This window comes from Pan paniscus, chromosome 4 (genome assembly GCF_029289425.2).
Source record: "Pan paniscus chromosome 4, NHGRI_mPanPan1-v2.0_pri, whole genome shotgun sequence".
NCBI classification, from domain to species: Eukaryota; Metazoa; Chordata; class Mammalia; order Primates; family Hominidae; genus Pan; species Pan paniscus.
In genome coordinates, this window is record NC_073253.2 from 93,273,284 (window position 1) to 93,295,476 (window position 22,193).

General features: G+C 36.9%; 1 pseudogene; it reads right to left on the bottom strand.

Annotated features, from left to right (window-relative positions):
- Positions 1 to 1,108: 1,108 nt before the first annotated feature.
- LOC134730405 (uncharacterized) lies at positions 1,109 to 21,931 on the bottom strand (annotated as a pseudogene).
- Between the last annotated feature and the right edge of the window lie 262 nt (positions 21,932 to 22,193).

Here is a 22,193-nt window from a genome sequence, read left to right on the forward strand (position 1 = left end):
ACTATGCAGCCATAAAAAATGATGAGTTCATGTCCTTTGTAGGGACATGGATGAAACTGGAAACCATCATTCCCAGCAAACTATCGCAAGGACAAAAAACCAAACACCGCGTGTTCTCACTCATAGGTGGGAATTGAACAATGAGAACACATGGACACAGGCAGGGGAACATCACACTCTGGGGAGTGTTGTGGGATTGGGGGAGGGGGAAGGGATAGCATTAGGAGATATACCTAATGTTAAATGACAAGTTAATGGGTGCAGCACACCAACATGGCACTTATATACATATGTAACAAACGTGCACATTGTGCACACGTACCCTAAAACTTAAAGTATAATAATAATAAAATTAAAAAAAATAAAACTAAATTATCAAGAAGTAATAGGAATTATTGACCTAAACCCTCTCAATTTTCTATTGGAAAGTACTTTTGTTTCAGATAAATCTAGCTGTCCAATATTTATTGTCGAATAATGTATTAGTTAGGGTTCTCTAGAGGGACAGACCTGATAGGAGATATGTATAGCAAAGTTTATTAAATATTAACTCACATGATCACAACGTCCCATGATAGGCTGTCTGCAAGCTGAGGGCCAAAGAGAGCCAGTCTTAATCCAAAAACTGAAGAACTTAGAATCTGATGTTCGAGGGCAGGAAGCATCCAGCACAGGAGAAAGATGTGGGCTGGGAGGCTAGGCCAGTCTAATTTCTTCACATTTTTCTGCCTGCTTTATATTCTAGCTACGCTAGCAGCTTATTAGATGGTGCTCACTCAGACTAAGAGTGGGTCTGCCTTTCCCAGCCCACTGATTCAAATGTTAATCTCCTTTGGCAACACCCTCACAGACACACCCAAGATCAATACTTTGCATCCTTCAATCCAATCAAGTTGACACTCAGTATTAACCATCACAAGTCCACCCTTTGGCAACCTGAATCCATACACATCTCCTGAGATCATACATAATCTTTAAATAAAGAAAATGATAAGGTCATAATTACGCTTAACATAATACAACTATCCTTCGTACAGCCGGAAACACACCAATTCCCAACCCAAATACGATTACATAAAGTTAAATGCTGATGTGAAGTCAATAAATCTTAGGTTACCTGATAAAGGAAAGAGGAAATAAAATGAACTTATTTTCTTAGTTCAAGTGTATACATGCACAAACATGTTTCTAACAAAAGAGGGAGGAAATACTCATGACAATTACAGTCCTTGTTTCTGCAGCAGGTCATGTGGTCATAGCTGGTATTGATGACTACCTTCTTCTACTACCCATTCTGTATTCCCTTTGCCTTCAGCAAGCACCTCAGCAGGTTGTGGTATTTTTCCTGGTGGAGAGACCGAAACCTTCATTACTGAAGGGTCTGGGCAATTTGTAGTCCTGCCTTGGTTGGGTTGTTGTAGTTTCCCATTGATCTTAATCACAGGGCATGGTAATACTAAGAGACACCCAGATGGATCTCTGTATTCCATGTATAATCTTCCTTACCTCTGTTGTGGAGTAGTAGACTGATTTCATCTTGATAGTCCTATTCAATCCCCCTAGCCAACACTGTATCTCCCTTCTTAGCCTGTTGACTTAAAGGTATGAGGAGCCCAAAGTGTCCAGGTGGCAATCTTAACTTCTAGTTTAATGGTATCGTTGTGTTTACTGGTGGCAGCATTCCTCCCTCTGGAACTAAGACCTCTAGGCCAGCAGAACATAATTTCACGGGGACAGGAAGCAAAAAATTTGCTAATGCATCACTAGGGGTGATGGTGAGTGCTGCCACTTCTACTTCCACCCCTTGATTCCTGGACCTGTGAATCCTGGCTATCGGAAAAACAGTACCATAATTCGATGCTGATTTAGTGCATATACAATCTTCTGGAGAAGTTTGCCCCAGTCCTGCAAAGTATTGTCACCTAGTTGGCATTGTAACTGTGACTTCAAAAGGCCATTCCAGTGTTCTACCATTCCAGCTGCTTCAGGATCATGGGGAACATGGTAAGGCCAGTGAATTCCAAGAGCATGAGCCCACTGCTGCACTTTTTTAGCTGAAAAGTGAGTGCCTTGGTCAGAGGCAATGCTGTGTGGTATACCATGATGGTGGATGAGGCATTCTGTGAGTCCACAAATGGTAGTCTTGGCAGAAGCATTACATGTAGGATAGGCAAACCCATATCTGGAGTAAGTGTCTATTCCAGTGAGGAGAAACCTCTGCCCTTTCCATGATGGAAAAGGTCCAATATAATCTACCCGCCACTAGGTAGCTGCCTGATCACCCCAAAGAATGGTGCCATATTGAGGGTTAAATGTTGGTTTCTGCTGCTGGCAAATTGGGCACTCAGCAGTGGCCATAGCCAGGTCAGTCTTGGTGAGTGGAAATCCATGTTGCTGAGCCCACAAGTAAACTCCATCCCTGCCACCATGGCCACTTTGTTCATGGCCCATTGGGCAATGACGGGGTGGCTGGGGAAACAGGCTGAGTGGTGTCCACAGAACGAGTCATCCTCTCCACTTCATTATTAAAATCCTCTTCTGAGGTCACCCACTGGTGAGCACTCACATGGGATACAAGTATCTTTACAGTTTTTGACCAGTCAAAGAGGTCCATCCACATACTTCTTCCCCAAATTTCTTTGTCACCAATTTTCCAATCATGCTTCTTCCAAGTCCTTGACTTTCCAGCCAAACCATTGGCTACAGCCCATGAATCAGTATATAATTGTAAATCTGACCATTTTTCCTTCCATGCAATGTGCACGACCAGGTGCATTGATTGAATTTCTGCCTACTGGGAAGATTTTCCTTCACAGCTGTCCTTCAGGGGTGTCCTAGAAAAGGGCTGTAGTGCTGCAGCTATCCACTTTCGGTTGGTGCCTGCATATCGTGCAGAACCATCTGTGAACCAGGGCCTAGTCTCCTCTTCCTCTGTCAACTTATCATAGGGAATTCCCCATGAGGCCATCAGTGCAGGCTGGGGTGGCAGGGGTGAAGTCACTTCCATTTGAGCCACTTCCTCATGTAACTTACATGGGCATTTGAGCCACTTCCTCATGCAACTTACTTGTGCTTTCAGCACCTGCTTGAGCCCAGTCACATATATACCACTTCCATGTGATCATGGAATGTTGCTGTGCACACCTCACTTTATGGCTAGATGGGTCAGAAAGCACCCGGTTCATGATAGGCAGTTCAGGTCACATAGTGACTTGATGACCCATAGTTAAACCTTCAGTTTCCACCAAACCCCAGTAATAGGCCAAGAGCTGTCTCTCAAAAGGAAAGTAGTTATCCATGGAAGATGGCAGGGCCTTGCTCCAAAATTCTTGAGGCCTCTGCTGTGATTCACTGATGGGGGCCTGCCAAAGGCTACAAACAGCATCCCTATCTGCCACTGACACCTCAAGCACCATTGGATCTGTTGCAGAGCAGCTTGCACAGCAGCCTGGACCTGTTGCAGAGCCTTCTGTTCTGGACCCTACTCAAAACTGCCAGCCTTTTGAGTCATTCAATAAATGAGCCAGAGTAACACACCCAAATGGGGAACGTGTTGCCTCCAAAATCCAAATAGGCCCACTAGGCATTGTGCTTCTTTCTTGGTTGTAGGAGGGGCCAAATGCAGCAACTTATCCTGCACCTTAGAAGGAATGTCTCAGCAGGCCCCACACCACTGGACCCCTAGAAATTTTACTGAAGCAGAACATCCCTGAATTTTAGTCAGATTTATTTCCCATCCTTGGATTTATTTCCCATCCTCTGGCACGCAAATGTCTCACCAATAGGTCCAGCGTATTTGCTACTTTTTGTTCACTGAATCCAATTAGCATAATGTCATCAAGGTAATGGACCAGTGTGATATCTTGCAGAAACAAAAAGCAATCAAGTTCTCTCCAAATAAGATTATGACACAAAGCCAGAGAGTTCATATACCCTTGAGGTAGGACAGTAAAGATAATTGCTGGCTTTGCCAGCTGAAGGCAAATTGCTTCTGGTGAGCCTTATGAACAGGAATGGAGAAAAAGGCATTTGCCAAGTCAAGGACTGCATACCAGGTACCAGGAGATGTGTTAATTTTCTCAAGCAATGAAACCACATCTGGTACAGCAGCTGCAACTGAAGTCACCACTTGGTTAAGCTTATGATAATCCGCTGTCATTCTTCAAGGCCAAATCTTCTGCACAGGCCAAATGGGAGAGTTGAATGGGGATGTGGTGGGAACCACCACCCCTGTGTCTTTCAATTCCTTCATGGTGGTAGTAATCCCTGCCGTCCCTCCAGGGATGTGACATTATTTTTCATTTACTATTTTTCTAGATAGAGGCAGCTCTAATGGCTTCCATTTGGCCTTTCCCATCATGATAGCCCTCACCTAACCAGTCAGGGAGCCAGTGTGGGAGTTCTGTCAGCTGGTAAGTATGTCTATGCCAATTATGCATTCTAGCACCGGGGAAATGACCACAGGATGAGTCTGGGGACCTACTGGACCCACTGTAAGTCAAACCGGAGCTAAAATTTCATTAACTTCCTGACCTTCATAAGTTCCCACTTTAACTGGAGGACCACAGTGACATTTTGGGTCACTGGAATCAACGTCAGCTCAGAGCCACTGTCCAGTAATCCCCCAAATGTCTGATCATTTCCCTTTCCCCAGTGCAAAGTACCAGGTAAAAGGCCAGAGGCCTCCTTGGGGAAAGATGGGAAAAAATTAACAGCATAAATTGTCGGTAGCGCAGTGGGGTCGTTCCCCAAGGGGAAAAGGCCTCCCCTTCATTCAAGGGGTTCTGGGTCTGTAAACTGGCTCAAGTCTGGAAATTGATTGAGGGGCCATGATTCTCTATTTTTATAGTTCAAATTAGTCTTTTGTCCATTCGACCTAGAAGTATTCTGCTTATATAAATTAAGTAGGAATGCTGTAGGTATACTATCAATTTCACTTCTAGGAACACCATGATTAATTAGCCAATGCCAGAGTTCTACAGGAGTCACACTATTCTGATTGCTGCTTTGCCTCTGCTTTCCATTATGATAGCTATGCCCACCTTGCCTTTGAGGGTTGAGTGCCGCCACTTGGCCTCTTCTCCTTCAGGATCCAATTATTCCAACTGTATTTAAATTTTGTAGTTGAGTGACTCTGGTTCCCACTGTTAGATCTGACACACAGAGAGGAGCAATTACAGGCCTCTTCAAAGATGCAGGTGCTACCCTCACAAATCTATTTTGCAAGGCATTGGTCAAGGGTATATCTTCTGGACTCTCCCAGCTGGGATGAGTAGGTCTAAAATGACTAATCCATGCCACCATCCCAGTCTCCCTAAGCCTTTGGATCCCTTCCTCTACATTAAACTAAGGGAGATCAGGCATTTCCAGCTTGCTCACAGTGGGCCATCTTTAATCTATATTTCAGCTAACCAAGCAAATAAACTATTAGAACTTTTTTTAACTCCCTGAGCTGCAACATTAAATGCAGAGTCCCTTCCTACTTAGTGGGCCTAGATCAATAAATTCAGCCTGATCTAACTCTATGTTCCTTCCACCACTATCCCACACTCTTAACATCCATTCCTATGCCTGTTCTAAAGATTTCTGTTTATGTAAATTAGAAAACTCAAGCAGTTCTTTTCAAGTGTAGCATACCTCCTCGTGGGTTACACACTCAACCTCCCCTCTAGGGGCCCACCGGGACTTTAGTCTAGTTATAGGTCTAGAAGCAAACAAGGGTGCTGGGGGTGGCTCCTGAGGAGAATCAACATTATCTTGCCTGGCAACTGCCTCAGGGGAGGCCATCACCATTGCCTCAGGCAGTGCAGGGTTTATCTCCTCAGAGAAGTGTGGAAAGGCTGATGGCAGCATGGATCGGGGAGGGGATGTTGCCACTGCTGGGATGGGGAAGTTGTTTCTTCTGGGAAAAAAGTTTCATCAGAGTTTATAAACTCAGTGTCCCCAGTGTTATCAGGGTCCTCCACGCATACCTATTTCAAGTTGCAGGGTTCCATTCTTTTACAATCAATGCCCTCACTTTAACAGTAGACACCTGGCAAGGCTGTGCATGCACCTTTCTTTGCAGATCAGCCACTCACATGATAAGAGCTTGTGTCTATTTTTCTGCAATTTCAGCTTTTTCTCTACAGGAGATAAGACTCACTTAGGGCAATCTTAGCAGATTTGAGGCTCAGTAGCTGCATCTGAAGCCAGGAGACAGAATCCCTGAGTTCATCATTTTCTTTCATCACTTTGTCCACTGAACTTAGGAGCAACCAAGTAACTTCATTATGTTCCTTGGTTCTCCGCATATGCTCAAAGGTATTACGTATAGAGTCACAAACTCCTTGCCTCTCATGAGCGGTGAATCAGAAGTGTCAAATACATTTATTTTGCATAAGTCTCTAAACAGTTCATGCCAAAGACTATCAGTGTTCTCTATACTATTTGCAGTAGAGTCCGTACCATTTTGGGACCTAATCATATTAAGCAGCCAACTCCAGAAACCCCAAAACCAGTGAAAGAACTCCATCCTTAATATTCTGTTCCTCTAGAACCACTCCTGGTACCAAAATCTGTATTAGCCAGGGTTCTGTAAGAGGGACAGAATTAATGGAATGGATATATGTATATGTATATAAATGGGAATTTTTAAAGTATTAACTCACATGATCATAAGGTCCCACAACAGGCCATCTGCAAGCTGAGGACCAAGGAGAGCGAGTCTGAGTCCCAAAACTGAAGAACTTGGAGTCTGATATTTGAGGACAGGAAGCATCCAGCACGGGAGAAAGATGTAGGCTGGGAGGCTAGGCCAGTCTGGTCTTTTCACATTTTTCTGCCTGTTTTATATTCTAGCCATGCTGGCAGCTGATTAGATGTTGCCCACTCAGACTAAGAGTGGGTCTGCCTTTCCCAGCCCACTGATTCAAATGTTAGTCTTTGGCAATACCCTCACAGACACACCCAGGATCAATACTTTGTATCCTTCAATTCAATCAAGTTGACACTCAGTATTAGCCATCACAAATAATTTCAGATTTTATTTTTTCCCATGCTACAATTACTCATCCATTGATTTAATATTTTTCACCAAATGATTATTATTTATAATATGCCAGGAAAAGTGTTGGGTGCTAGACAGAATAACATATAATGCAGATATAGATTCTTTCTTTTTTTTTTATTGTCATTCTTATTAATTTATTCAATAAATATGTTTTATAGATTCTTTCTTGGCAGAGATTACAGTTTAGTAAGAAAGGCAAAAAATAATTAGTTCCATTAGTTCCAACTGGCCAACTGAAAACAATAAAAATGCCAAGTAATTTTTAAAAAAATATTTCAAATATTGTATTGAATGAAGATAAACATAAATTAAGAAATGTTCAAAAGCCCAAATCAGAGTGAGAGTGGGAAATCAAAAAGGCAGCTGTTCTCCTAATGGGGCTCCTATTTTGGGCTATCTTCTGGACCCTGATGACTTTTGCTGAACTCATGTGATATGCAGGCTGGAGAAAGCCAAGATAGTGAGCCTCAAAGGTGACCCAGCTTACAACTGTGTCCCCAAAGGCTATCCCATCAGACTAAGTGTAAGCTAGGAATGGGACAAACACTCAGAAGGGAACTTTTAAACAAAAGTCTATCTCTGTTTGCCTAGAGAGAAAGCAAAAATCTCTCTACCATTTAAAACCAAAAGTTAGTCGTTCTATGGGTTTGTAGCACAAAGCCTCACTACACAGAAGCCAGAGAAATCCAAATGAAAAGGAGATAATATTTCCCAGACATTAAATTGGCAAAATTTAAATCTGTTGGCAACAGGCACTGCCATAAACATGATGAAATAGAGCTGCTATGGAATGGTGGTAATACTGAAAACTGGGACACCCACTTCAGAGAGCATAAAGTTAGTACTTGTTAAAATTGAAGATGCCTATATTCCATGATGGAAATTCTGTATCCAGAGATATATCCTTGAAAAGAACTTCACATATGTGAATAAGGTAACTTACGCTAGGTTATTTATTGCAGTACTGCTTATAATAGGAGAAAAATAGAATAATTCAACTGTTATCAGAAAGAAAATAAAGAGTGGCTTAAACACATGATGGAATAATACAGAATAAAACAATCAAAGAAAAAAGTGAGTGTATGTGTGTATGTGTATATATATATAAATGTGGATAAAACAGAATATCGAGAGAGAAAAGATAAGTCAAAACAGGGCAAAGTATATGGTTTATGTAAATGAATACATTGTTTATGGATACATACACATGAAGTGAAACTATAAAATACACTGGTAATTGATGCACCACAAATTCAGAACTGGAGAAGTGGGAGAGAAAAAGATGCTTAAGACGTATCTATAAGACATAGTTTTTCTACAAAATGAAAAGCATAATGATGCAAAGATGGCAAAATACTGCCATCTGTTAATATTATTATTATATTATTTTGGTGTTTTCTGAATATTTTAAATATTTTATTATTAAATGTAAAGTTTTGAGAAGAAAATCTGTAACTGACTCTAACCACATTCAGTGATTGAGGAGAAAAATATAATATGATTATTCCAATCAATGCAATATAAACACTTGATAAAATGTGACTCCCACTTGTGATTTTAAACATCTTAGAAAATTAGATATAAATGAAATTTTCTTTACTATATGAAGATAATCTACTAAAACGCTACAACAAAATTCATATTTCACTGTAAAGTTCAGGAGCACTCTCTCAAGACGATAATGAAGCCAGGTGCATGCTATCATCCTATCTATTCAAAATTATGTTGTATGTCCTTGTTAACACAAAGGTTAAATTACAATTATAAGAAATAAAAAGGAAACAATAAAATTTTTATTTTGTGCCGATAATCAATTGAACCTAGTGAAAACTTTTAGAACTAAAAAGAATCTGGTGAGGGGATTGGTTATAAGATTACTATACCAATACCAATAGTATTTCTACACAGTAGCTGCTTACTCTAAAATGTAATAAAAAGAGATCCCATTTTCAAAAGCAACAACACTTTACAGTAGCTGACAAAATGTGTTCAAGAAATTTAATCACATAAAATACATGTGAAAGGTGCAAAAATGACCCAAATAAATAGAAGGCTGTCCCATGATCTTGCACAAAAAGTATAACTATCATAAAATTGTTAATTTCTTAAAAGTCAAGTATTGAACAGGGTTTATTATGAAAAATGAGTCTAAGATTTACATAAAATAATCTAAAATACCCAAACTTGCAGGATCAATTTGAAGAAGAGATGGGTTATGCAAGACAGAAGGAAGTGAGAGGAAAGCAGAGATACATCCTACACACACGTACACACACACACACACACACACACACACACATATATATATATAGGCACAAGCATAGCAAGTAACCCAATGAAATAAAATGTCAAATCGTGGAAACATGCCAATATTTACATAGGAAACTTGGCAGAGGACTGAGATAACACTAAATATAGTGAAGGAAATAATTGATAATTTAGTAAATAGAATTGGTAAAATTAACTCTCCATAAATGTAAGAAAATATAGAGGTGAGTTTTGTCTCAAAAAATAAACAAAAATATTTCCTAATGGATTCAGACCAAAATGTGAAAAGTATGTTTCAATACTTTGTATGAATTATTGAAGACCAAATGTGAAAAGTATGTTTCAATTCTTATTCATATGAATAAGAATGTACATAAAATTACCTTTGTATTTTTGGAATGTAAAAATATTTTAATAAGGAACAAAAACTAGAATCCACAAAGAAGAAAATTTATAAATTTGCAACATCAAAACTATAACTTCTCTGTGACAAAAACCAACAAACAAAAATATTTTTAAAGATAAGCCACATATATAAAAAATTATTTTCTATTCCTACCATCACAAAGATTTAGTTATGAAAAATATACAAATGTATCAAATCAGTAAGATATAAGTAGACTAATGGAAAAAGGAGCAAAGGATTTGAACAGGCAAATTATACAAAAATGAAAACTGAATGGGCATTGCATATTAAAAATGTCCAGCCTTGCAAGTAATCAGGCTACTACAAATCAATTCGACAATGAAATATACATTGAAATTCATAAATATGCAGAAACTTTAAGTTTAATAATAGTAATATTGGCAAGAATGTGGGGAAATGCTTTCATATGGTACTTTTAATACCTACAAGCTTTTTGATGAGCAACTTCTTATACTTTTTAGGAAAACTGAAGATGCAGGAATTCCATAGAGACTCCCCTTTTGTGTATTTACTACAGAAAATGCCTACACACAAGTACAAACATTTTCAAAGAATCTCACTGTGGAATTGCATGTACAAACAGATAATTTAGATGCCCATCAGTAAACAAATGGCTAAATTATGGTACATTTCTACAATGGATTCCTATATAGCAGTTTTAATGGAACAAACCTACATGCTTTATCTAAATATAGATAAATATTATTAATATTATATCAACTGAAATGACAAGCAAATGACACAAGCAGTAAACATTACATAAATCTAAAAATCAATGCTGTGTATCATTTAACATAAACATTAAAAATGCATGCAGATGAAGGGAAAAACTAATATCTGAATAGTAGTTACCTTTGTGAAAGGATGAAGGGAAAAGAATGGGTTGAGAGAAAAATGCTTCAGCTATACGTTGTTTTAAAAGCAAAACAATTTTAGCTGCCATGAATTCCAGGGAAAAGAAAACGATAAAATGAAACAAAAAGAGATGAAGGAAATATAACAAACGAAAACCTTTATGTATTAAATATTAAATAAATCATGGGTTTCTGGTGAATTATTTTAATTTTTATTCAATTCATAATTAAAAATAAAGAATACATAGTAAAAATTAAAAAGCAATCATTACAATCAATTGTAATGACAGTTACAATACAGAAAATACAGACTAATAGGAAAACTAACAGTAGTCAAGCCGGAAATAATCTACACAATTATGTTACTGGTACCAAAACAGACACCTAGACCAGTGGAACAGAATGAGGAGCCCAGAAATAATTCCACACACACACAACCATCTGCTCTTTGACAAAGCTGACAAAATCAGTCAATGAGGAAAAGACTCCCTATTCAATAAATAATGCTGGGATTACTGGCTAGCCATATGCAGAAGATTGAAGCTGCACCCGTTCCTTACACCACATACAAAAATCACCTCAAGATGAATTAAAGCCTTAAATGTAAAATCTAAAACTACAAACTCTGGAAGAAAACTTAGGAAATACCATTCTGGACATAGGAGCTGGCAAAGATTTCATGATAAAGTCACCAGAAGCAACTGCAACCAAAACAAAAATTGACAAATGGAACCTAATTAAAGAGCTTCTGCACAGCAAAATAAACTATCGTTGGAGTGAACAGACAATCTACAGAATGAGAGAAAATATTTGCAAACTATGCATTTGATGGAGGTCTAGTGCCCAGAAGCTATAAGAAACTTAAAAAAAATTTACAAGCAAGAAACAAATAACCCAATTAAAAAGTAGGCAACGGACATGAAAAGAGATTTTTCAAAAGAGGACATACACGTGGCCAACAAGCATATGAAAACAAACGTTGAAAATCACAAATCATTAGAGAAATGAAAATCAAACCACAATGAAATACCATCTTACACCAGTCAGAATGGCTATTAGCAAAAAGTCAAAAAATAACAGATGCTGGCGAAGTTGTGGAGAAAGAAAACATTTATATGCTACAGGTGGGAATGTAAATTAGTTCAGCCATTGTGGAAAGCAGTTTGGTGATTTCTGAAAGAACTTAAAACAGAATCACAGGCTGGACACGGTGACTCATGCCTGTAATCCCAGCCCTTTGGGATGCCAGGGCGGGTGGATCACCTGAGGTCAGGAGTTCGAGACCAGCCTGGCCAACATGGTGAAATTGTCTCTACTAAAAATACAAAAATTAGCCAGGTGTGGTGGCAGGAGCCTGTAATCCCAGCTACTCGGGAGGCTGAGGCAGGAGAATCACTTGAAACCCGGAGGCAGAGGTTGTGATGAGCTGAGGTCGTGCCACTGCACTCCAGCTGGGTGAGAGTGAGACTCCATCCCCACACCCCCCCAAAAAGAAAAAAGAAACCAGAATCACAATTCAACCCAGCAATCCCATTACTGGTTATATACCCAAAGGAACATAAATCATTCTACCATAAAGACACATGCACACATATGTTCATCGCAGCACTATTCACAATAGCAAAGACACAGAATCAACCTAAATATCCATCAACAGTAGGCCAAATAAAGAAAATGTGGTACATATACACCATAGAATACTATGCAACCATCAAAAAGGAGGAGATCATGTTGTGTGCAGCAACATGGATGGAGCTGGAGGCCATTATCCTACACAAACCAACACAGGAACAGAAAACCAAATACCACATGTACTTACTGGTAAGTGAGAGGAGAAGGATGAGGATCAAAAAACTACATATTGGGTACTGTGTTTATTACCTTGGTGATGAAATAATCTGTACACCAAACACCAGCAATATGCAATTTACCAAAACAACAAACATGCACATGTACCCCTGAACCTAAAAGTTAAAAAAAAGAACAGTATCCTAGTAGAATCTCCTATCTGGAGGATGGATTGAGTCAGCAACATGAAGGGGTCCTTAAAGAGCCACAGGGAAAGAGGGTTCAGGCAGAAGAAATGTCAGATATGAAATACCTAATGTAAGAAAAATCAAGAATTCAATTAAGTAAGAGTCAAGTATTCCTAAAGCAGCATTTCTTAAACTTGGCTGACCATTAGAATCACCTGGGGAGCTTTAAAACTTCTACCAGGCTTTCTCAAACTTTGAGGATTTTTTTTTAAATGCAGATTCTTATTTGCAGAATCCTACTGAATTCTGACCTAAACTCAGTATTTAAAATATCAATAATAGTCTTATAGAATGGCAACAATTATAAAAAGCAATAAAAGAGGTTCTATTTTAAAAAATGACATATTTCACAATATCTAGGAATAAATCTACAATATATGTTGAAGAACAATATCTAAGGATAAGTCTAACAATATTTGTTGAAGAACTTTAGTCACAAAATTATATAAGATACCAGACATATGCAAAAGTGGCCTGAATAAACAGAGAGCTATTCTATGAACTTGAATGAAAATGTTAAATACCACAGAGATGTCAATTTCCTGAAAGTTTTGTATCCAACAAGATTATTGGCATTGTGCCCTGGATTCTGCTTCTCTAATAAATTTTGGATGATGCCACTACTATTGGTTCACATAGCAAGACTACAGTGTAGGGATGTATGTGTGTTTGTAGGTGGAGAGAGGAGAGGTGTAAGTTTGGCTGTAGAAAGTATCAGGAGATGGAAGATGGAAAAATGAAAGAAATATACACAAAAGTATGGATAAAGAGCCATAATGTTTGTAACTTCCCCTTACATTGTTCTGAAAAACAGTTGTGTGTGTAACAGGAGAGAGAGAGAGAGACAGAGGGAAAGAGGGGGAGGAGAGGGGAAAATGGGAGGGAGAAAGAGAGAGAAGCAAATAGGATAAAATGTTATCAATAAATCAACTAGAATAAACAGTAAAAAAAAAATGAGAAAAATGAAGTATTGGGGGAATTCTTGAAGCATTTCAAACCAAGAAATGCTATGAGCAAATTTTTGAGAAACAGCACTGGGCTACCGACAGTGTGAGAGACTGGATAGGGGAGGGATGAGTGAGAAAAGTGGAAGTATTCAGGACACATTTAGCAGAATTTAGGTGAAAGATAATGGCCAGGGTTAAAGCACGGTAGGATAGATTTTAAGCACCATTATGACTCTGTATTCACTTTCATTGAGGTTTTCCTTGTACAAGTTCTTCAGACACAGTTAATGATTTTTGTTCAAGCTTTTATTATAAAGAGAACGAGTTTAGTAGATAAGAGATAATATTTTTGAATAAAAATTAAACAGCATGACATCTTTGTTACTCTGAGATGTTTTTGTTTTGTGGCTTTTGCTTTTCCATTTTAAAGGCAGGGCCTTGCTTTGTCACTCAGGCTGGAGTACAGTGATGACATCATAGCTCACTATAACCTTGAACACCTGGGCTCAGAGGATCCCCCAGCCTCAGCCTCCCCAGTAGCTGGGATTACAGATACCAGCCACCACCCTGGCCAAAGGTATGTATTTTCTTCCCAATAACTTTCAACATATGTTCCCTTAGGGTGCTCTCACATCCTGTTTTGCCTGGGACAATCCACATTGTTCACCTCTTGTCCCAATATAACTACTAATACTGTTTTTTAATTTTAATTCTTAAAAGTGACATATTTGGAGAGTTTGGCCATTCTTCCTTTAATAAAAATATCCATTGTCACGTGCTTTGGTGGATGAAACATTGACTTTTCTCTGGATCAGTTTATTTTAATGGCAGGCACAGTGAGCTTTACACAAAGGAAAGTGTTCCAGAGTCAGCTAAAGTATGTGTGTTGTGGCAGCAGGCTGTGCTTATCCCTCTACTGCAAAAGTAATTAAGAATGCCTATCCAACTCAGCAGTAGCACCTTTACATATGACTAGCAACAGCATTTTGTTAGTTTAAGCAATACTCCTAGGTTTTCAAATTCAGTTGATCATGTAGAAACACATTGACTTTACAGCTCTTGCTGAGTATCTCTCCCTTGTTCACTAAGCTCCAAGTGTACCTTCTTCCTGTCTCTCAAACCCATGAAGCTCACTTTTGCCTCAGGAAAGTTTTTCAGGCTTTTCTAACTTACATCCAGGAACTCTTATCCCATTTCCATGTTTTATTTTCTTTACAGCTGTTTAGAATGAATGAAATTCATATTCATTTTTCTTACATTTAATCAAATTGCTTTTTGACATATTTATTGTCACTCTCTCCCATTACAATGTAACTGTCATGACAGTAGGAACCTTGTCATATCTTAACCACCATACAGCCTGTGTGTACTACATTGCCTGATTCAGAGTATGCATTCAATGAACATTAAAACGAATGAATTTATACCAGCATTACCATTTACAAACAATGTGAATTTAGGTAAGTCATTTAACGTTCCTGAGGCTCAATTTTTTAAGTTTGTAAATTGATGATAATAATATTTGGTTGCAATAATTTAAAAATAATATTTCAATTAACACAATTTTCATTTAAGGTAATGTATACTATGTGCTGAGTAAATAGTAGTCATTTTTTATTAGTGCCTATAGGCAAGAGGAACATCCCACTTCCCAACCATTGTGACATCACAGTTTGAAAATGCAGGATATATAAAATAGATTTACAAAAAATCCTGACTATTGATTATGTATTTCATTTGGATATAATAGCTTTTGCAATTTTAGAGAATGGCCAATCTCATTTTCAGATAGCTGTCTGTATGATATTTTTATGACATTTTGTTATATTAAAGGTAAGAGCATTCAGATGAAAGAATAATCTTTCTGATTACCTTATTGGAATTTCTCAAATTTTCTGCATGTTATTTTTATCTTCTTTTTGAAAAGAGTCAAAAAAATTCTTCCTACAGGTAGGCTGACAAAACTTCAATGAGAACCCTCACAAGTCAACCCCCTGTGCAGAAACAGAACCACCTCGAAAGAGAACCTCAAGTCTGGGAACCACAGCTACACAGAATTAGCAAAGACCTATGAAATCTGTCAAAAATGGTTTCCCCAGAAATGGTGATTTGAACTATGTTCTGAAAAATCCTGCATTTTACACTGAAGTGTTGAGATAAAATTTGACTTCTGTGTGGACAGGGGTAAAACTGGTATCCCTGCTTTCTTTTGTGTAGGGGCCTCATATTACTGACCCGTTTATAACAAACTTCCCAATGAACAGTCACCAGGGAGCACGATTTACAAGAAAGTGGATAATTCATTCTTTCAAATCAATCCAAACTGCTTTTATTTTTAAGGAGAAAAATAGAAAAATTTCTGCAGGCTTTATAGAATGGGAATCTAACTTAATGTTGCTTTGAAAGTAGGCTACAGCACTTTAGTTTCTGAGGACTGTTTTTATTATTTTTAGGAATATTATAAAGACTAATAATGCTCATTAAATTCAAGCATTCAGACGCATTTTAATGAGTTGTTTTATTCAAATGTATTCAGAATAGGGAACATTATTTGCTTGGCTAAGACAGGGACAGATGAAGAATGTAAGGCAATAAATAGGAAAGCATTATGAGGTATTTCACAGAAAACACTTATGTACTATTGTAAGTTATAATACTTAAAATTTTGAATTATATAATGAAGTTTAATGAAACTGAAAGCAACCATTAATACATTATAAATATGTAAAGTGTAATGATAATGAAATTCAAAACACAACCAAAATAACCTCAGGAAGTCAAGCTAATGAAAAAGAAATATCCTTTTTATAGTAGCATTTAAATATGTGTAATTTAGGTAAAAAGGAGAATTTAATTGTTTCAATAAATATAATTAGATGTATCATATATATGCAACTTATGGAAATAGAAATATATAAATGGGTAGTTAATATTCTATGTGATTAATGTAAAAGTGTTAAATCCACAAATTACATACTTATGCTTTTAATCTAATCAACTTTATGTAATTAATTTTTGTGACGAGTATAATAAATTTGGGTGCATTTCATAATTACTACTAATTTCAATATCTTTTTACTTACTCATTATGCTCTTTTTCACCCTTCAAAGATATTTCATAGTAATTCCTTCTACTCATATGACTTTAAAAGACTACAATTCATTTTACCTTAAGAAATTAAGTGTCCACAGCGAAAAATAGAGCATCATCATTTATAGCAGGTAGGGCTGTGTATGGAGCATCACATTGAAAAGGAAGTCAATGTCCCTATGTCCCAGTCTCAGGCTTGCTGTGCCTTCAGTGTATGAAGCCAAGTATGCACCTTCTTTGATTTAAATTTCCTCACCTGAGATAAGGGAATAAATTAGGAGATCCTAAATTCTCCTTTGACTCTCTCAAGGTTCTATCGTAATAGCATCTTAAAATGTGAGTGTACCCCCCAGTTTTATCCATGGAGATGGATTTGCAATGATAAGCTGTAGAGGAAGTTGTGATGCTTCACTGTCTTTTAGAATATCAAAGGGTCATTACCACAAACTTCAAAAAGAAAAATATGTAGAACTGAAAGCTTAGGAGCTCAGCCATTCTATAATACTGTTGGAAGAACTGATGTGGATGTAAACTTTTCCTGCCCAAAGTCACATAGCCATGGAAGATAGCATTAGAACTAGAGCCCAGTTCTCTTGACTCAACAATATAGAAAGAATAAAATATCTTCTGTTCAATCTGTATGTATGAATATCACCATTTTTGGTGGGATCCTTGAGAGAACTGTTTTTAGAAGCAAAAAATAATGTGCATCTATGAGTGAAAGCTAAGAACAACTCTTAAGTGTGCATTTGTCATCTCTTTTCTTGGAATTACTAAATTTTACTTGAAACTATAACAATTATTTAATTATGTAAATGATCCATATGTTTCACAAATGTTTTTACCATATAATCTGTGGTTACATTAAAGCCAAATTTTTTCTTTATTTTTCTGTACTCGATGACAAATATATAACTTATTTTAGAATGTTTATATGGTGATATGAGGAATTTCCTCCCTTCTTCTCTTCCTTCCCTATAAATGTATAGACAATCTCCAATGTGAGAAAATTTTTGCCAGGTACTGAGGATATGGGAATGAACAAAATAGATATGGTTCCTGCCTTTGTGGATTTTACAAGATAGTGCAGAGATAGGTTGCAAAAATTAATATGTAATTATAATTATGGTATTTTATAAATATGTATATGATGCTATAAAAATATTGAGGAACTAATGTAGATTGGTTTGGAGCAATGAGGAGGACTAGCAATTCATGTTTTGAAAAAAAATGATGTTTAAGCTGAACTTGCAAAATGAATGTGTGTGAGGTAAAGCATAAACCTTATAATCAGGGTGTACAAAATACTGGAAAACTTGGATTGGAGAACACCTGTCAGTTTGAATAACTCAATGGATGGTAGGAACTGAGGAATATTGAATGAGAGAATATGGCTAAGATGAAGCTGAAAAACTGGCGCTGAACTATTTTTACTCTGAAATATCATGGTATCATAAAGCTAATTCTTAGACTCTGCTAATTTTCCTGCAGAATATTTCTCTTGTGCCTTGTCAGTAGGTTTCATAACCTGTTGTTTCTATGCTCCCAAGAAACATTTCATCAGCCATATTAGTTCAAAAATCTTGTCTCACTTGCATATCTGTTTCCTTGTTTAACCATCATGATGGCATATGCCTTACCTAGAAGATGAACTTCATTGTCCTAGAAACTTGTGACATACAAATCTCTGCCAGGCTCTTAAGATGAAATAGTTTTGAAGAGGTTTGATAAAAGGAAAGAAACAAAAGAATAAAGGAAGAGAGGAAAGCAGGGAGGAAACAGGGAGAGAATGAAGGAAGGAAAGAAACAAGGAAGGAAATTACCTTGAGTATTAGTGGCCATTTTAAGACTTTCTGGTATATTCATTAAGCTGGAGCAAAAAAAAGTTCATCACTCACTGTTATGAAGCATTCCAACTACTGATTGATTCAAATAATTCATGTGTTCTTTTACTGAGCACATATTGAATCTCTACTATAAATAAAGAGCTCCATTTTATGAATGGAAAATAAGAATGTGTAGAGAGTCACAAATGTAGCAACCAGATTTTCTGTTGCCATACCATAAACACACTGGCAGAAGAGCAGTTGTCCCAGAAGACAAACAATTGAGTATAAGATAAATTATCCATGTGATTATTTAACTTTGATATTTCACTGACAACCTGTCATCTTCTACCTCCCAAAGTACTCTTCCAGATGATTCAACAGTTTAATTGGATGGTATTAGTTAAAAAAAAAAAAAAACTATTTTCTTTTCCTCCTACAACATAAGGGACAGGGAAATCCACAGCGTGACACATTGCTTCTACTGATTCTTTTTACACGGGTTACTTGGCCTTTTTTATTTCACCATATGTCCAAGAACCTGGCATACTTTGGAGGTGCTTAATTCTTAGGACACCTTAGGAATTGAGCTATTATTTTCTTGTTAAGAGGTCATTAAACCTGAGAATACGTGCATATAGACAGGTAAGATCTCACAATAAATTGACAGAAGAATAAATAGTCTCTTGACTCCTATTGCAATATCCTTTTTATTAGAGAATACAACATGCCAAATTGGATAATCTGCAGGGAAGATAGTGATGATTAAAAAGATACTGTTTATGGCCTGACTTTCACCTTATCATCACAACCATTCATCACCTTTATATTCCAATTAGCCTGTGACTTCCATCCATTAAGTCCTAACCATTAAGAAATAAAATACAGAATTATACCACACAATAATAGAAAAATAGCAATTCGTAGTTAAAAATAAACAAGAAAAGTTTGCATGTCTTTGTTTTCTATTATATTTTATTTTATATTAAAATCCTTTTGCAAAAAATGTGAAAGATAGACACAACAAATGCGCCCGTCTTTAGAAAAGGTAATATGGAATAATGAAATAACGCTACAAAAAATGAATTTAATGACCTACAAATATACTCTAAATTTACTGCAATTGTGGAAAGACTTGGAAGGATAAAGAAAACAGTATAGTCAGAGTGCATAGAAATTCCTAGAGGAACTTTCTTATGTATAGCTAAATGTGCATTACTTGTGTTATGTGGAATTACATTATGAGTTTCACCCATTCAACTTGGTTGCTTCTTCTACCTTTAGTGTCATTCACTGTGCATCCAAAAAGATACAATATAATGGACAATATGATATAGGTTTATTTATTGAATCTGATGTGTTTCATGTTTTATTTTAACTACCAAAGCCAATTTCTTAAGAACTATGAAAGAATTCCCCTAATGTGATCATTGTATACATAATGACAATTAAAAATACATTTATCAGACAGTTGTTCAGATTCACTAACAGCTCCACACTAATTGTTGCTAAAGTCACTGCCTGTAAAGAACAAAAGGAACTTGTGAATTATCTCTAGCCTTTTTATTAAACAATGGAGAATTTTTCTTTTCTATTTTGAATCTAAGAAGATCAGTACATAATTAATTTGCATTAATGATTTCTTTTTTCAGAATAAGAAAAATGAATAATTTTTATTCAATTTGTAGAAAATTGGCTTCATAAGCAAATTATTAGAAAGAAATGCAAAGTAATGCAAATAGTCTGAAGAAATACTTTTAAAAGTCAAAATGGAGAATGTATCTCTTTAAAAAGGTTCTGGAAGAAGCTGAAAGGTAAAGAGTGCAGTATTTAAACATCACTGTTATATGTTTACTAGACAAGTATTCAGAAAAATGAAAATAGTTAATTGTATATGGTAGCACATTTTTAGATTTTAAAAATTATTTAAAAGTACCTTCATAATAAACATTTACAAGGAAGATTGCTTTATATAGTCCTGCCCTTAGATAACTTGGAATGTCTGGTACTGTCTCAAAGAATGAAGCTGTAATCACATTCCTGGGCATTTGTGATATCTGTGGATGGGGAAAGTTCTTTTATGAAGTGGTAGTCTGTGAAATGTGTACCTTTACTCTAAGCAGACAATTCAGACTGATCCTGGAGATGTGTTTATGAGGCAAACTTACAAGATTCATTAAAGATGCATACTGTGGCCAAGGAAATTATCTGTGGCTTTCTTCTAAGAGCACACTGAAGAACAGTAAACATACTAAAAAAAGAAATTCCACCTGTATTGTTTTAGCATTGGTATCTAACACCAGGGTATTTTGCTACATGTTTAATCTCCAAGGAGTGGTGAAATACTTCAAAAAGCCTTTCCTAATTGGTGGCTTTGGTCTCTAAATTTCTTTTAGCTCCTTTGAAATGCCGTTTTAGGTGTGTTTGCGTGCATCATCTACAGATGTTTACTTTGGCATATTGCAAAAAAGTCTCCATGGGAGAGTATCTCCTTCATCTTGCTCGTGTGCTATAATATTGAGGCCTTTGAAAGAGGTTGACTCTCATAGAAGATCCTATTAGACTATTTAAACTTTTATAGGACACTGATACTATGAGGTGACATCAGCTTGTTTTCTAAAAGCTACCGGTACTTTACAGAGTTTCAAGATCTTTTATTTTCAAAGTTAAATACAAAAATCCTTCAAATATTGTTGATAGTAATGATGTTTCTTTATTAAAAACTGATTTGGTGGAGTGGTTCTTAAGTTCTTAACACGAATATTGTACATAAAATTATTTAGTAATTGTGCAATCCATAAAATAATTAGTTAATTTTATATGTATGTCTATTTCAATAATACCAAGAATATATTTCATAGAAAATATATGTCTAGTAGAAATTTATAACTAAATAGAATAAGCTAAGGCTTTCAAAAACTGTTATTTTATGTGTCCTTTCGTCACTTTGCTTTGTTAGTAACTATCAATGCAGTGTCACCCAAGGAGGGGGTGAAGCAAGATGGCTGAATAGAACCCTCCAATGATCATCCCCACTACAGGGACCCCAAATTGAAGAACTATCCACACAAAAAAAAGCACCTTCAGAAGAACCAAAACTCAAGTGCGCAATCACAATACCTGGTTTTAACATCCTATCAAGGAAAGAGGCACTGACGAGGATAGGAAAGACAGTCTTGAATTGCTGACAACGCCTCTCCCCCAGCTCCTCAGCAGTGACCATGTGGCACAGAGGGAATCTGTGCCTTTGGCAGAGAACAAGTGCAGTGATTGCGGGCTTTTGCATTGGAATTCAGTGTTACCCTGTCACAGCGGACAGCAACATGGGGGAGAATTCAGATGGCACCCACAGAGGAAGCATTTAGATCAGTCCTAACCACAGAGGAATCTTCCATCACAGATGTCAGAACCTGAGTTACAACTAGCCCCATCATGATGGGCTAAATCAGTCTATGGTCGTAAATAAACTTGAAAGATGGTCTAGGCCACAAGGAATGGAATTCCTGGGCAAAGTCCTGGTGCTGTGATGAACTTAGAATGAGTGGACTTGGGGTGCTTGTGACCTAGTGAGAAACCAACTGAGTCAGCCAAGAGAGTGCTTGCATCACCCCTCCTGCAACTCCAGGTAGTGCAGCTCACAGTTCCAGGAGAGAGACTCCTTCTTTATGCTCCAGGAGAAAAAAAGGAGAGTAA